We start from the raw sequence: 16,195 nt of genomic DNA on the forward strand, positions 1-16,195 counted from the left end.
GCAGCCAGGGTTGGGAATTTGGTTTGAGGGTCTGATCATTGATGACCTCCTGTCAAATGGATGCTGGGGATCTAGTCTCTGAAGGGTGAGAGATGACAGAATTTGGTTTGTTAATCTTTTTCTGTTCTCCTACTTGTGAGCTCCAGTCGATTGAAAAATGCTTTGTGACAACTGGGAAGGGCAACAACTCTTGAGATCTAGGTTGGTGAGTCTGTGTTTCTGGATTTCCTTTTGATCTGCAGCAAGTTGTACAACTGGGCTAAAAGCTGCGTGTTTGTAATTCAGAAAAACCACTACCTCTTTTGTGTGAATGTGAAATATTTTCTTACTTCTAGAGGGTACAAGTAAATTAGATTACTACGTCTATTAAATTAAAAGAACTCCGTTCTGATTAGTTTTAGAGATAAACAAGTGCTTATATAAGTTAAGTATTCCCAGAATTCACAGAAAATAAACTAATCTTTTACTGCTTTAAATGCACTAGGTTTTTGAGGAAAAATAATCCTCTTACAGAAAGTGCTAGCTTAGGAAGATCTCAAGAATCCAAGTTCACATAATTAAGGTGAATCTTTGAACCAATTTATATGGGTTTAATAATTTTCTTTGATTTATCAGTGTATGATTTTGGTATGTTTTCTCATGAGGAGACTAGTTTAACACAAATGTCCTAAACTTTGGCCTACTGATCAAATAAAACTAACATTGCAGATAAATAATGCTTAAGATTATAAAAATGTGAATTTGTCTTCATAATTATAACAAACTTTTATAGCGGTAATTATTTTTGTAGTGTGTCAGTTTGAACATCATTTCTAAGATCTGAAGGCAACTTAAAACCTTGGAATTTAAAAAACTACATTAATCAAAGCATAATCAGATAATTTATAAGTACTATGGATACTGAAACATTGATCACTAAGCATCATTTTAAGTTCATACACTTTTGCATCTGATTTTAATACACTTTAAGGTGGCTGTATCTTTAGGATATTAATGTTAATGAGTGTTTTATTTTTGCCACTTTATGAACGTGGAAAGAAATGTTTGTAGCTGGAGAAAGTTTTGTTATCTGTATTCATGAGTTTTGTTAGACCAATAAAATCTTCAAGTATGATACATTTCTCAAATTTCTATGTTCTAGTTTTGCTCTGCAAAATAGAAGTTATTGTTTTAGCTCAAAGTTATAATTAATGTGAGTGCTAGAGGCTATAGTAGGAGTCACAGCGAGAGAGAAATACAACTCTGTATGTACTTGTGTTTTTCAAGAAAAGGGGAAAGTGATTTAATCCTAAATTAAAGCATCAGTTTGATCCAGAATATAAGTGAGCACAGTGAAAGACAAAATCTGAGTATGTATAACAAGTTGTAGAGGTTTTAGGCAAGTGAATTTTATTTGCTTTATTTTATAATAACTGAGTCTGAAAAGAAGCTATGAAATGTATTAATATTATGGCAAAGTTTCTTTGATTTTGAATAATTTATTCACCAGATAATTTAAGGAACAAAAAGGAGCTTGTAAGTCTTTTACTGCCAAATATCATATTAATGAAAAACTAGAATTTAGCTTTCTCTCTGTTAAAATGATAAATTAGTATTAGAAATCTTAATAAGGGGTAGCAAAATGTTATTCTGCATCTTCTGTGAAATCTGTTAAGATAGCGGAGACTCCATATCTCTCAGAATAATTTTCTCTGTTATGCATTGGCTTTTTTAATGTCCTTAATTACTTTTTTTAGATGCAAAACAAAGAACAAAGCTTCCTCTTTTGTGAAAGAGATAAAATTCCTTACAATCATATTACATTGTTTGATGTTATTTTAAAATACTTTATTGACACTTTGATTAAATAGATAACCAACTACTAGTTGTCAGCATCCATGATGCATCTTAATCAAGAAGGCAAATTTCCTCTAATAAGCCTTTTGATTTAGCCTCCCTAAGTTCAGACCCTAAATTAGAAAAATAAAATTGGTATGTCTTTTATACCTAAAACTATCTTTGAGAGTTACCAGAGGGTCCTGGAAAATCAAAAAGATTTATTATTTCACCTTATTTATTATTCCACCTTTATTCTTATAAAGAAGAATGATAGAAATAATTGGGAGTGTTTGGTATGTTTCATATTTCATAATTAGCCTGACACTATTTTAAGAACTATATGAGAGAACTGTCAAATCAGGAGACATGCTCTATCTTCCCTTGTTAAGTTTGTAGAGGTAAAATGTTATTAATATAAATATTTCATTTATTGTACATTTTATGAAAAAGCCCTTGAGATTTATCAGTGCTCTCATTATTCTTATTCTCAGGAAAAACATTGATCAAACCCTTATGCAATAGTTAGATAACGTATCCCATTAGAGAATATTATTTTCCTCCATTCTGAGACTATTAGTCACTGTAATAAGTTGACTGCAGTCATTCAGTTTCATTATTGAACAAGTTCCAACTTCCGTTTGACATTTGCCTGAAGGCTATTCTATAAGCTATAGACTAATAGCATTTTCTTAGTCATTTTTCTTTTCTCTTCATGTTTATTGTTGATTCACAGGAACTTTTCACAGGTTGCATGATTTGCTCCTTTTCTATCAGAAACTTTGCTTTTGTTGAATAAATTGTTCAAGCTCAAGCATGATATTCTCCATTTTCTCATCACTTCCAAATAAAAAATACTAAAAAAACCAAAAATACAGTAGTCCTCCCTTATCCACAGGGAAGATGTTCCAAGATGCCTAGTGGATGCCTGAAATCACAGATAGTACAAAACCCTATAGATACTATGTTGTTTCCTATACAGACACATATGATAAAGTTTGATTTATAAATTAGGCACAGTAAGAGATTTACAACAACTAATAATAAAATAGAACAATTATAACAATATGCTGTAATAAAAGTTATGTGAATGTGCTTTCTCCTCTCAAAATATCTCTTTGTACAGTCCTCACTCTTCTTGTGATGATGATGCGAGATGACGCAATGCCTGCCTGATGAGATGAAGTGGAGTGAATGACGTAGGCATTGTGATGTAGAAAATCTTCCATTGAATATTTTCAAATGGCGGTTGACCGAGGGTAACTGAAACAGCAGAAAGCGAAACCTCAAATAAGGGGGGGACTACTGTACTACACGAGGTTTGTGTGCACATACACAAAGACACCCATATGTGCATCTTTTCATTTCTATTGTAATTTTATGCCTCTTCTTACAAGAGTTTTTAAAGTCACTTTCACTGCTCATGTGCTTATAGAATATGATAGGGCTGATAATGTTCTTCAATGCTCTCACGGTAACAACATATCTAGACTAATACACCTTAGGCTAATGAATAATGCAATATCCTCTACTGAAATAAAAGTACAAGACTACTGTTTAAGGGCGGGCAAGGTCGACATGCTTTTGCTTCTTTTATACATATAAAAAAATGTTAAATTGGAAATTTACGAGTAGTGGAGATTCTGTAACCAATGACAGTAATGTTCTGCACCCTTGTTTTTCCCTTTTAGTTGAATATACTTAAAACAACTGTGACCATCTTGGTGACTGCATGCTTACTACATTCTGAAAGTTAATGGGCATTTTACTTTTAGATTGAATCAATGAATGAAATAATGATTCATTCACACTAAAATATTAGAGATGATGTGTTGATAGGACTCTGTTGAGAAATCTGTATTTTAAAGGAGACTGGTCTGTATGACAAAGACGACAAGGGGCAGTGCTAGATCTCTTGCAGCATTTCTGTGGAAGGACCACTTGTGAATGCTCCGATTATAGCAGCCTGGCAAGTGCCTACCCTTCCTGTACCTTGCTATTCTTTCTACATTTTGGAGCTCCAGAATACTTGTCAGCCTTCTGCAGGTGTCATCAAATATTCATCAGCTGGGAATATCCCCATGACTTGGGGGAAAAAACCATCAGTGGCCACTTCCTAATCTTGACAGAAAAATCACCAGTTGCCTGCAGAGAAGCCTCCGGGTTTGTGGATCTGCAGTTCTGGGAATCCAGACCTGGTCCAACCGCACAGAGCTTTATTATTTGGCTGTGCTCATTAAAATAATTTTCCTGTTTGACTGACCTCATTAGCATGATTTTTAAGATTCCAGGAAACTCTTGCCCAGGAAGATGAAGCTGCAAATAACTTTATTGTTTGTTTCAGGAACGTTCCCCAAACCCATTGATCCGAATACTAGACTACTCAATTTACCCTCATCAGAATAAATATCTCTTTTCAGGATGATAGATAATGTCAAATGACTATTTATTCTTCAAGATTTACGTTGAAACGCTTGCCTTGCTGTGTCCACCAACCTTAACCTATTACGTCAAAAACTTGATGTATCTTATGGAAGCTCCCCTCTTTCCACTTGTTTACAAACCTGCCTAAACCAGACCCCCCAAACCTGTCTTTGCTCTCCTCCCTCTGCAATGCTGTTAAGAATCTCCAGGAAGTGATCTCCCTTCCTGCAGTAAGCAACATACTCAATGTTGCTTTTTTTTTTTTTTTAAAGATTGGCACCTGGGCTAACAACAGTTGCCAATCTTCCTTTTTTTTCCTTTCTGCTTTTTCTCCCCAAATCCCCCCAGTACATAGTTGTATATTCTAGTTGTGGGTCCTTCTAGTTGTGGCAACAGTTTTCAACAGTCATTTTGGTGGCATTTTCAGGGAGCCAGTATTTGACAATCTAGAAGGAAGAAACTGTGGACTCTGAATGACTTACTAAGTTATTTAAATAAAGAAGTTTACTTTCTGAAAAGAATTCTTGGATTGTTTAATTATGTGTTGCTGATGTGCTGGAGCTGGCTTGTATCAGCACACACCGGCTCCCAGAGCCTACGTTCAAACTATCAAACATTTTGCAAGCTGTTTGTTAAAATATTGATAGCTTTAAGTTGACCGTGGTAGGAGTAGTCACAGCATGGAAACTGGCAAATAATACAAATCAGGGCTTTTTTATTCGCAGAGCTGGTGAACCAGCATGCCACTGGTTTATTGCTGGGTTCATTTCATGTGGGATCCTCAAGGAGTCCTTTGCTCATACTGGGAAATAAGGATGAAAACGTCCCCTTTTTGAGATGATGAAAAATTTAAAGCCCCGTTATTATCAGAGGTGCATTTATATTTTTTCCTCACAAAACAGTTGTTATGCAGAATGGTACATGTACCAACAGGAGAAATTATGAAATCTCACATCTCTGGTAGATATTTTTCTAATTCCATTACTTACTCTGCTATTGATAAAGTTTTAAATTGGTGAACTGAATGCATTAAAAAATTCTACATTTAGGAGTTTCATGTTATTTAATATATCTCAGAAAGTCGACTTTGAAGGGGCAAATACATTAAGGGAACAGCCAAGTGGGAAGGGAGCCGTGGTCACGTGTGCCCATGGCCCCGTTTCAGGGGCTGACTTCACTTCCCATCCCAGACCTGCAGGCCTTTGGCTCAGCTTCCTGAGACGGTCCCTCTGCTCCCGACTTCTGGAATACACTGCTGCTCCTGGTTCTTCAGTGAGGGCAAGATCTGTCAGTTGAAACAGGTTGGAACTTTAAAAAACACCAAACTTTTCCTAGTAACGTTAATTAGAAAAGCAAAAATGAAGTAAATAAATAGAATACAAAACCAAGGTAATACGTTGTTGATAATTCTTAATGAAAAACCGAAATCACCCTGTGCTTTCCTCTTTGTCACCTTTCCCCTCACCTTTTTCCTGTATCTTTGTTCTGATTTGGGGAAAGAGCTGGAGTGAAGATTGGTTAGATCCTCCCTCCTCGATGAAGGCTGGATGGCAATAAACGGATAGGTGAGACTTGCCCACATTTGGTTATTTTTTATTATTGCATATATTTTATTTCCTGGACTATATTTATCCCTTCTCTGGGAACACACTGACTCAAGGCATAGGTGACAACAGCCGTGAGGAGAGCCATGTAACTCTGTCTGCCTGTCTTTCTTTCTGTTGTAAGGTATTGAATTATCGGAATGAGATCGACACTAATCCCTGGGGGAGTCTGAGTGATAAAGGACTTAGAATTCAAACATAGTTATTGTGCCTATAACTCTCCTTGAGCTTGGCAGCAGAACAAAGCAAATTCTCTTTCACTGTGTGAGTTAAAAACAGACAACAACCTCTGAGTCCCCTGGATGGGGCTCCTTTGTCCTGCTCTTCTCCTTGACATGTACCTTTGGTTTTCTAATTGAGAGAGAGGCAGAGAGACGAGAAAACAGGGAATAACTGGTACCTATCCGTAGAAGTTTATAAAATCATAGACCATGAAGGCACCTTTGGGTAAACAACACTGACCCCCCAAACTTATAGAAAAGGAACAGAAGGTCGAAGTCACATGCTTGACATCAGGTTATTAGTGGCAGAATTAGAACCAGACAGAGCAAGTGAGTTCCATGTTACTAGAAGTTATGAACTGCAAAGTTATTTTGGTTTTGAGAGTAATGACTGACGTGATGGGTTTATACATATATATATGTTAAAACTTTTCCATTTCACTCTTCCTATCTTTCTCTGCCTCTCTTCCCTTTTTTTCTGTTCCTTCCATTGTCTTTAAAATATGTGCAAGTCTCACAAAGAACAGGAACCACCTTTAGAAATGAACAAAATAACTTCAGGTTTTCCCTCTTACTGTTCGAGGGTCATTGGTGAGCAATTTGACAATCGGTGGTAGAGTTCAGCATGAATTTCCATGTATAGAAATCCATCTATGTCACCAATAAAGGTAATGGATGAGTGAGATTTTTTTACAGTAGATTTTTAAAACTAGCTTCCAACAGGTGACACCGACCATTCACCATCGGTGAATCCAGATTCTCAGAATCTGTAAAGACACAGCCGGCTGAATTAATTGACTGTTCTCCAGTCTATGGTCTTAAGAAGTATTTAGCCCTGTTTTTTCTGTGGGTAAACTGCGTGGAAAATTACTTTTGGAATTAGCCACATTACCTCTTTATGGTCGCTGGAGTGTCATTCAGTAAATTGCTTCTTTAGTGTTCCTTAGTGACCGGAAAGAATTAATGAAGTTACTAGATAATTTCTGCACTGTGAGAATCCGGCTATAATTTGTTAAAAAGAAGACACCCCATATTGCAAGTACTTTTGAACAGTAATTCTGTTTTTAGGTTTGTTCATTCATTCACCATACATTTGTTGAGTACCTACTATAGGTAGGCTCTTTCTTAGGCAGATGAGATGAACAATAGCACTCCATGACACCAAAAAGTAAGTCTAGTGAGAGAGTAGCAAGTGACAATTAACTATAGTGGGATATTGCCTGGTGAGCGACTTGCACAGGGTTGCCTAAGTAGATTGGGCTGCAGTGGTGGTAGTGGTGGTGGTGGCTGCTTGTGGCAGAGGCAACAACCATGGCGGTGGGATGGCAGCTGTGGCCGTGGTGGGTGGTGGTGTTGATAGATGCAGTGGGGATCACAGAAAGTTCCTTGAAGTAGGTAATTGCTGGGTTGAGCTCTGAAGGATAAATAGGAATTAGCCAAATGAAGAAGGAGCATGTTCCCTTATTCCTGCCTGTAAGTGCCTCAAACATTTACGCAATGTGTTTTAGTTCAAAATTCTAGTTTAGCTAGCACGAAAACAATTCTGAGAGATTCGTCAAGTTCTCATCTTAAAGCTCGGCTTGGCGCTCCTGATGCGTGGTGTGCATCTCATGCATGCATCACCACAGCTCCCGGCCCATTGGTAAGCCATTCCATTGGAGGATGTATTACATGCCATGAGTTTTGGCCCCGTGTCAGAGTTTGATTCAAAGCAGTACCTTCTCCATTGCCTTTGCTCCATACATCATCAGATCGCCTGGTAACACTGACACTTTTATGTATCCCTGAGAAATAATTTCTGCAGCTGAAAGGCCAAAAAGTTTGTAGAGCAGTATTTTGGAGAAATAAGCAAAATGGAGACAACCTGTTAAATTCTCTAGCGTTGATGCACTTTACAAAAAAATGGCATTCCGGGGACTAAGGTCACTGAGGTGAGAAAAATGATGCATGAGGCTGTCACATAAATCTCATCTGTGTCCTCTGATTTTTAATCTGCTCCGGGTCAGTGGGGATTTAACACACCCGGGCAACGGGAATGGGGCAGTCAGGATATTCCTCAAAGGATCCTCAGAGGAAATGTAAATTTTTTTATATCTTTCTTGCCTCAGGGACCAAGAACCATGAGGGCATTCTTGATACCCTAGCACATATTGGACTCTGCTTAACACACCCACACATCCGCTTCTCATCTCCTGAGCAGTCGTTTTTGTTTTAGTTCTCACCAACATGTTCTCTGTCTCCATAACAAATATTATTCTCTTCAACAGCCTTCCCAGGCATCAAAAACTATATGTTTCTTTTTGTTTCTGCAAGATTGATTGGTGGTAGAAGACTAGCTCTTGTTAGGACTGCCTTGGTTTGAAATGATGAGTAATCGGGCAAGCAGTGGTGGAGAGCGTTCTAAACGGATAGCTTTTATTCAGTAAGTGCTTGCTCTGTGCCAGGTATTGGACTAGTTGATTGTCATATATTAAAGGAGAATTTCACACCTATGACCCTCTTCCCTTTTTATTATCATTTCACAAATAAACATCTAGGTTCATAAAGGTAAAGGGATTTTCAAAGATCACATACCAGAAAGCAAGAAAAGCAGAATTTGAACTCCCAGCCAGTGTTCTTTCTTTCACATTGATTAGATTTCAATCTTTCATAAATGTGAGTAGAAATTTTCTAATCAGGCTTCGCTGCCCTTGAACCATGAGTGCTCTCTAGATGTGAAACAGATAAATTGATCTTATTAAGACATTGAGATGTATGGCCTTAAAGTGGAAAGACTGACAACAGTAATGCAGGAGACTTTGTAGTAACAAGGAGGAAAATTTCACAGAGAAATGGAACTTCAGCTAAAATCTTAAAGATATATGAGACATGTAGAAGAAGAAAGAGGGGTGGATATTTTAGGAAGAGAGATATTAGTTTGAGGAAATGTCACAGATAAGGATATAAGTGAAGAGTGATGGTAATCAGACTTTTCAGTGTGACCACAGTCTAACACCTGGGTAGGACCAGGATGGAATCAGGGCTTTGGTGTGACTGAGTGCTTATCTGTAAGTGAGGAAATGGCACCGAGTCTGAAATTATACTTCCCTCTGCTGGGGATGAGCCCTGAAAGAAATGGTTTTCCCTCACTTCAGAAAGAAAAAGAATCAGAGAATTTCCTTATTATGATTGCATTTCAGTTGAATGTCCCTAAATCTACATACGCAAGAACACCAATAGCAATCAGTGCATTTGGAAGCAAAGCTCTGTGACCTTCATCAGAGGACTGATAGACGAATAAGTTTATAACTATCACCCTTTCCCCTTGTCTTTAGAAAGGCCTCCGGGGCCTGGAGGTTATTGCACCAGAAATCCTTCGAGACATGAAGTTGAGGAATGAAAATGCAGCAGGTCTGACGTTGGTGTGGTCTCAATGGGAAATCAGCTGATGATTTCCACAACTTTTGCAAGCTTCTAATAGATTCCTTTAAGATTCCTTCGGAAATAACATATTTTTACGTATGTCAGGGGATTCCATTCTGCAACCTGCTTCTCCAGGATCCTATGTCAACCCAACAGAAAGCAGCAAGGCCAATGTTCAACGGTCTCCTGCAGTTCTGCTTACCGGTTAGCACCAGTTTCCGATTGGTTAGGTACCTGTCCAGCTGGGTGGGACCCAAGCTGTGCTTGTGGTTAAATATTTTGAATATCCACCCTGGAAACAGGGCTAGTTATATTATTTGTGGGCCCAGTGCAAAATGAAAATATGAGCCCCTTGTTCAAAAATTCAGGAAAATGGCACTGTTAAACGTGCTAAAAGATACAGCTTTTTCCTTTCTTCTGTGGCCTCTATCTGGACTTGTTGTGGTATTTTTTACTTACTATTTGTATCATTCTACATTTAGATAAATTAAAAATTTAATAAATAAATAAAATTATTAAGAATTTCAAGATGATGCCAGGAGAGCATTAAGCTGAGTAGGGGTCCATCTGAGTGAGGGGCTCTGCATACATGTAGTGTGCCCATGAAGCCTGCCTTGTCAAGAAAGCAGTAGTCTAGAATTTTAGCAGCATTAAGATGAGCATTTGGTGAGAGTGATTCCTTTGGGATAAAGAAAGAAATCAAGGGGCTTGTATGTCCTATAACAGAAGATGGCTTAGAGTACCGGATTACCATCCTGAGGGGGTGGGGCATGCAATAGACAAGGAATGTCTGGATCAGCAAAGAATACGTCATGGTCTTTCCTAGAACCCTGGAGGAGGAATCCAGGAGAAACACATAGGCTGGAGACCAACACCATTAGGTGAATCCCCAAGTGGATAAATTGGCCCTGTCTATAAGCTGCTAATGCATGCATTCAGGTCAACCCAGAAAGAAATCTATAGGGTGAGAGGCAGAATTTCAAACCCTATTCTCTTGACTTGTGGTAAGTAATTTTACTTAATATTTTGGGAGGTCGTGTTGGTGATGAAATGGAGCTGTGAAGAAGCTCCACGAATGACAGAAACAAATCAAAAAGCCTTGGTCCATCATTTCAGCCTTCCCAATCGAAGAGGTGTAGCTTACCATGGAAAAAGTCATGTAGGAAGGCACAGGAATAAGATGTTGAAAATGTGGATTCATAGATGCACATGTAAAATGATCTAGAAGCTTTATTATAATCACAGCAAATACTATGTGAGTCAGCAGCATGAAGTAGTGGGATAAAATAGCTAATTTGCTATTGAGCTACATAAATGGAAGTATAATATCCAAGACAGGGATGGCAATAATGAAATTCAAGTCTGTGCTCTTCAGATCACACCTGTGGTATTGTTTTAGTTCTATGTATCACATTTTAAAAGTGAGATAAACAGACGAGACTATGATTATTGGAACTGAGTAGGAAGAGGGTAGGGACTCAAAACAACGTAATCTAAAGAGCAGTGGGAAAACGGGACTATTTAGTTTTGCAGAAAGGAGAACTTGATAGAGAAGGAGAAGGGGTGAAATGAAAGGTGTTTCTGAATATTTGAAGAGATTTCATGCAGAGGAGGAATTAGATTAACTCATTTAACTGAAGGGAAACGACCGAACGGTGACTGCTAGAAGCGAGTAAACTTAAGCTCAATGGCAGAAGGAACTCTGTGAATTCTAAGAGTTTTTAACAGAAGAAATGAGCTGCTTTGGGAAGTAATGTATTTCTGGTTGTGGAGCATGGACGTGGTGTTATCAAAAAGACAAAGTTGTGAAGTCAGACAACGGGGTTCACATTCAGGCCTTGACACTCACTAATATAACTTGGTGAACTGCCTAACATCTTTTAGCTTCAGTTGCTGATGGAAGAGATGTCTAACTTTACTAGAAGGAGTGTTGGGAGTATTAGAGAAAATCTGTGTAAATCCCTTGGTATATTCTCAAATGTTGTACTCCCAAGATATTGAATATCCATTATGGGAAGTATGTATCATTTGACACACGAGCACAAATACATTTCTGGTTAGTGAAGGAGCTTACTTTGACCTAGATCTCAGGTTATCTATCTGAAAGTTTTTAAAAAGTAGGAACTTGCTTAACATAGTTCTTATCAAACTTTTTCCTTAACTTCTTATATCATGAAAGCTAAGATCATAAGAATTTGTCTACTTAAATACTCCTAGAGTTTTCCTAGTGAATTATCAATTTTTATTCGGGGTTTTAAATATGGCATTGGGAATTTTGATAGTTAAAACAAAAAAAAAATTTGAAAAGCAAGTGGAATTTAATCTATTGCAAACCTAGAATAAAATTCAAAATTCTCATGTTGTGCTCTGATCCCCTGTTCTCCGAATCTGAAGCGTCTTTTAAAAATCAAGGTGTTTTCTGGACTGGAGCAGATAACCATGGAAGGAGTACAGAAATCAGTGCTCTCACCAGCCCAGTGGGATAAGATAAATTCCATTTTATAGCTGGGAAAACTGAGATTTTACCAGCAGTAAAATTTATTGAGCGCCTTCCCCATGTCAAGTGCTGTGTCAGGTGTTTTACTTTATTTCATGCAGTCCTACAAACAACCCCGATGGAAACAAGTATTATTATCTTTAGTTATAGGTGAGGCACTGAGGACAGAGGATGGAGACTCTCCCTGAGTACAGAGACCGTGCGCTCACTCTGGGGCCTGGCGTAATGCCTGGCGTGTTAGGCACCCAAGAAATAGTTGTTGAATTAATGGGTAGATGAATGAACACATGAAAACGGAATCTCAGCAAGAACAAGCACACTGACTGAGGTCCTACTGCTTTGTAAGTGGTGGAGGTCCACTCAGGTGGCTGCGCTGTCCCTCCTCACAGAGCGTGACCTCTGATTTCCAGGTGCTGTATCAGGCGTGTGGCTGGTGATATGCATGTTCGTACCGAGAGACCATTGAACAGCTGGTAATTGACACTGGGTAAACCTGAGAGATGCTATTTTCACAAGGTTTGACCTTCTTTACGGAGTTTGATCTTCTCTAGGGGTATTATTTTTATTCGCATTTTAGGAAGTTTGTTTCATACAAGTTGATTCCACTATTTTTTACTATCTCAGATACAATTTTTAGAATAGCTCCTTTTCTCTGATCATGGAAACAATATATGGGAGACAGAATGAAAAGAAGTAGACTTCGGTTTGAGTCCTGTCTCTGCCGTACGTCAGCTAAGTGACATTAGGCAAATTACCTAAGGGAGCTAACACTTCCTATATAGGTTCTTTTCTTCCTTTGGTCAGGATTAAATGAGAAAATATGCACAATTTTCTTGGCTTAGTGTCATATACATTATAAGCATCCAACACATATTAAACTGTTAATGATAAACTACCAACAACATATACTCACTCTAGGAAACAAAAATCTTGAAAAGAAAATAATAAAACACATAATTGCATCCTCAAAAATTACTGCAGTCGGTAATTTGTTGTGTTTTCTTCTAAAATGTTTTCTTTCCTTCTAAAAGTGTTGTGTCCATTTTTAAATGGTGAGCTAGCACTGCATATATAATTTTGTGAATTACTCTTTGTTTTTACCTCAGCAGGAGACTAATTTGATTAAGAGAGAAAAGCTGAGAAAAGTCAGGTTTTCCTTCCACACTAGAGTGTTTTGATGCTCTGTTCAAAGACCCTAAATGGGCACTTCTTTGTGTTTTAAATTACTTTTCTGCTGGAGGAGTGATGAAGTTGAAGTGTTGCTCCCCGGGATATCTGGAAGACAGTAATTATTCTGCTCTCTAATTGAAGAATAAATGTCCACTTTTTCCCTCTGTGCTTCTTCCAGGCCTGTGCTAATCGGGATGCTGCATCTCTGAGCTTTCAGATAATTAGCGGTAGACATTTGGCTCTGGCTGTTCAATAATCTTCCCTTTGCTTTTCAATGCCTCTCATTAGTAATCAGAAGAGAAGCTGCATCAGAGAAGCTGAATATACATTTATATGGCTCAAATGCCATGACTGGTTTGTGAATTACTCAAGAACCTGAGAGTATTTAGCTTGGAAACCAAGCGTGCCTGTGAAGACGAGAGAGGGATTGCCTTTAACAAGGGATGCACTCAACACCAGGGGCTGATGGTGAAAATCTCATGTGGTTGCTTTCTTCCTGCCGTCTGTGTTTGTCAGAGTGACCGAAACAGGATTCAGCTAAGGTCAGGGACCGTGAGGGGTTGATGAACTGCTGCTTTTGGCTCTCACCTCATCCAGGGAAGGCACTGTCATGCCAAAATTGCTCTTGCTGTTCTCAGGAGAGAGAGGAATAGAGATCAAAGGCAGTTACTGAATTCTTAGAGCAAAAATACCATGGACTATAACTAACCCAGAGAGAAAAATCAGAAGTAGATATAAGTAGGAAGCATCGGCCAGGGGTTTTCTGTTTATCCTAGCTGTACTAAAAGCTATATTCCTGGCTGGAACAGATTTTTAAAATGATCATCATCATCATCATCACTATCATCAGACAGTATTTAGAGGGCTATTTGACTTGATTTTTCTGTCAAGCTGGTAGATCTAACAGGTTGCTACATGAGGGTTAAATTGTGTCCCCCCAAAAGATATGTTCATATCCACACCCCTGCTACCTGTGAATGTGATCTTATTGGGAAGTAGGGTCTTTGCAGATGTAACAAAGTTAAGATGAGGTCATACTAGATTCGGGGGGTGCTAAATTCGATGACTGGTGTCCTTATGAGAATGCCACATAAAGACGCAGAGACACGCACAAGGAAGAACACTGTGTGAAGACAGAGGCAGAGACTGCGTGATGAGCTGCAAGCCAAGGAAAGCCGAGGATTGTCGGGAACCACCAGAAGCCGGAAGAGACGAGACAGGACCCTTGCCTAGAGTCTTCGGAGCGAGCCTGGCCCTGCCGACCTCTTAATTTTGGACAGCCAGGCTTCAGAACTGGGAGGAAATAAATTTTTGTTGTTTTAAACCACCAAGCTTGTGGTTATTTGTCATGGCAGCCCTCGAAAACTAACACTCACTGTGTATTGCGTTGATCTCCATCTATACTAACAGCCCTTTCTCGGGAGGTCTAGAGTACTTTTCTATTCTCAGACTGATTTTACACTGCTGCTTATTCTATACTGCCCATCACAGTAGAAAGTGGAGAAATAGGGTGTTCTTGCAGTTCAGAGGGACTTGCGGGCACACACATTGTCTTGGGCTGGGTTTCCTCAGATGCAGACACTGAGATAAGGATTTGTGTGTAAGCAGGTTCTTTGGAGATGATCCAGGGAAGGGCTGATAAGGGAATGAAGATGTGGGATGGGGAAGGGAAGGAAGCAAATACAGGGCGAGTTCTGATCAGTTCACCGCTGTGGGCAGCTGAGCACAGTGTCACGGGAGCCCTTGGGGACAATATAGAACGTGTTCAGAACGCCCCTTGAGGAGGGAGCTGGAGGAGGAGCGCTGTCTTTTCACCACAGATGTTCCTTTATTTCCGCCAAGAATTCTGTCCTTGTGTGTGTCTGTGGAATGCACGGCTTGCATGTTAGTGTTTCCTTTTCACTTCTCTGAGATCCACCTCTCAATCTTCATTTTTGATTTCCAAAGTCAACATGGAAAGGACTTATTATGGATAAAAACAAATCAAATTGTATATATTCTCATACTTTTTTCTGTGATAACACTGGAAGCTTCTAGCCTACCACTTTTTATGCATCATTCTGAAGGAAGCCCTCCTCCTGGATTTGCCTCTTCACATGCACCCCTGCCTGAGAACCCTTAGTCCAGCCCTGTCTGCACTGTGGACTGTGCACAGTACCTGGGATGGATCAGAGAACAGATCTTCAAAACGTAGCCTTGAGGTCACATTTCCGCATACCGGGAGTCTGCTTACAGCAAGGCAGTGTGACTGCTGGGAGGGTTTGAATTTGCAAACAACTTTCGGAGTAGGAAAGGTGATTTGGTCGGTCTTTTTAAAAATAAAATTTTCAGTCTTGTCCTTAGTTGCTGAGTCAGAATGGCTGCTTTAGAAATGTGTTTTTAAGCTTTAGATTTGATTGGCAAAAGGAATATATAAAAAAGTTATCAAAAATTATGTAATTCTCTCTCTAACCAAAGAAGTGGTTAGTGTGCCCAGGGACTGCATTTTTTTTACATTCACACAGAAATGCTTGCCCTGCAAGAACACGCTGTCCCCCAGTCACAGAGCCTTTTGGATATCACAAATTTTGCAAACAATTCACGCCATGTAGGAGAGTGAAGTTTTCTATCACCTCAAACAATAGCAACTGGCAATGGAACACCTGTCAAATGAACCTGGCCTTCATTCCAGCAGTAGAAACAGAAGCGTCGAAACTTTCAAGGTGTAACGAATTACTATCCACCATCTGTTCTACAAAATGTGAATTCTTCATGAACCAAAATTACAGTCCAGCAAACAAGCTCTCAGCAAAGCAACAAGTCATCATTCCTATGAGGCTACAGAGAGAACTTGAGCGGGAAATTATTAGCACAGATGATTCGCCAGAAACAGAGTGGAATCTTATTAAAGACCAGAGAAAATGGTCAATTAGATAATGAGACACAAAATAAGCAGCCAGCGACGGGAAGAGGGGAAAACAGTGTCTCCAGGGGTTGAACTGGAGGCTACGCTGCTTCTTCTGTTCTATCCTTTAGGAAACAATTGCTACCCATTTCTATACAATTTTCACGTGGCCTTTGCC

The sequence above is a fragment of the Equus asinus genome, chromosome 2 (genome assembly GCF_041296235.1).
Source record: "Equus asinus isolate D_3611 breed Donkey chromosome 2, EquAss-T2T_v2, whole genome shotgun sequence".
In the NCBI taxonomy this organism is placed as follows: domain Eukaryota; kingdom Metazoa; phylum Chordata; class Mammalia; order Perissodactyla; family Equidae; genus Equus; species Equus asinus.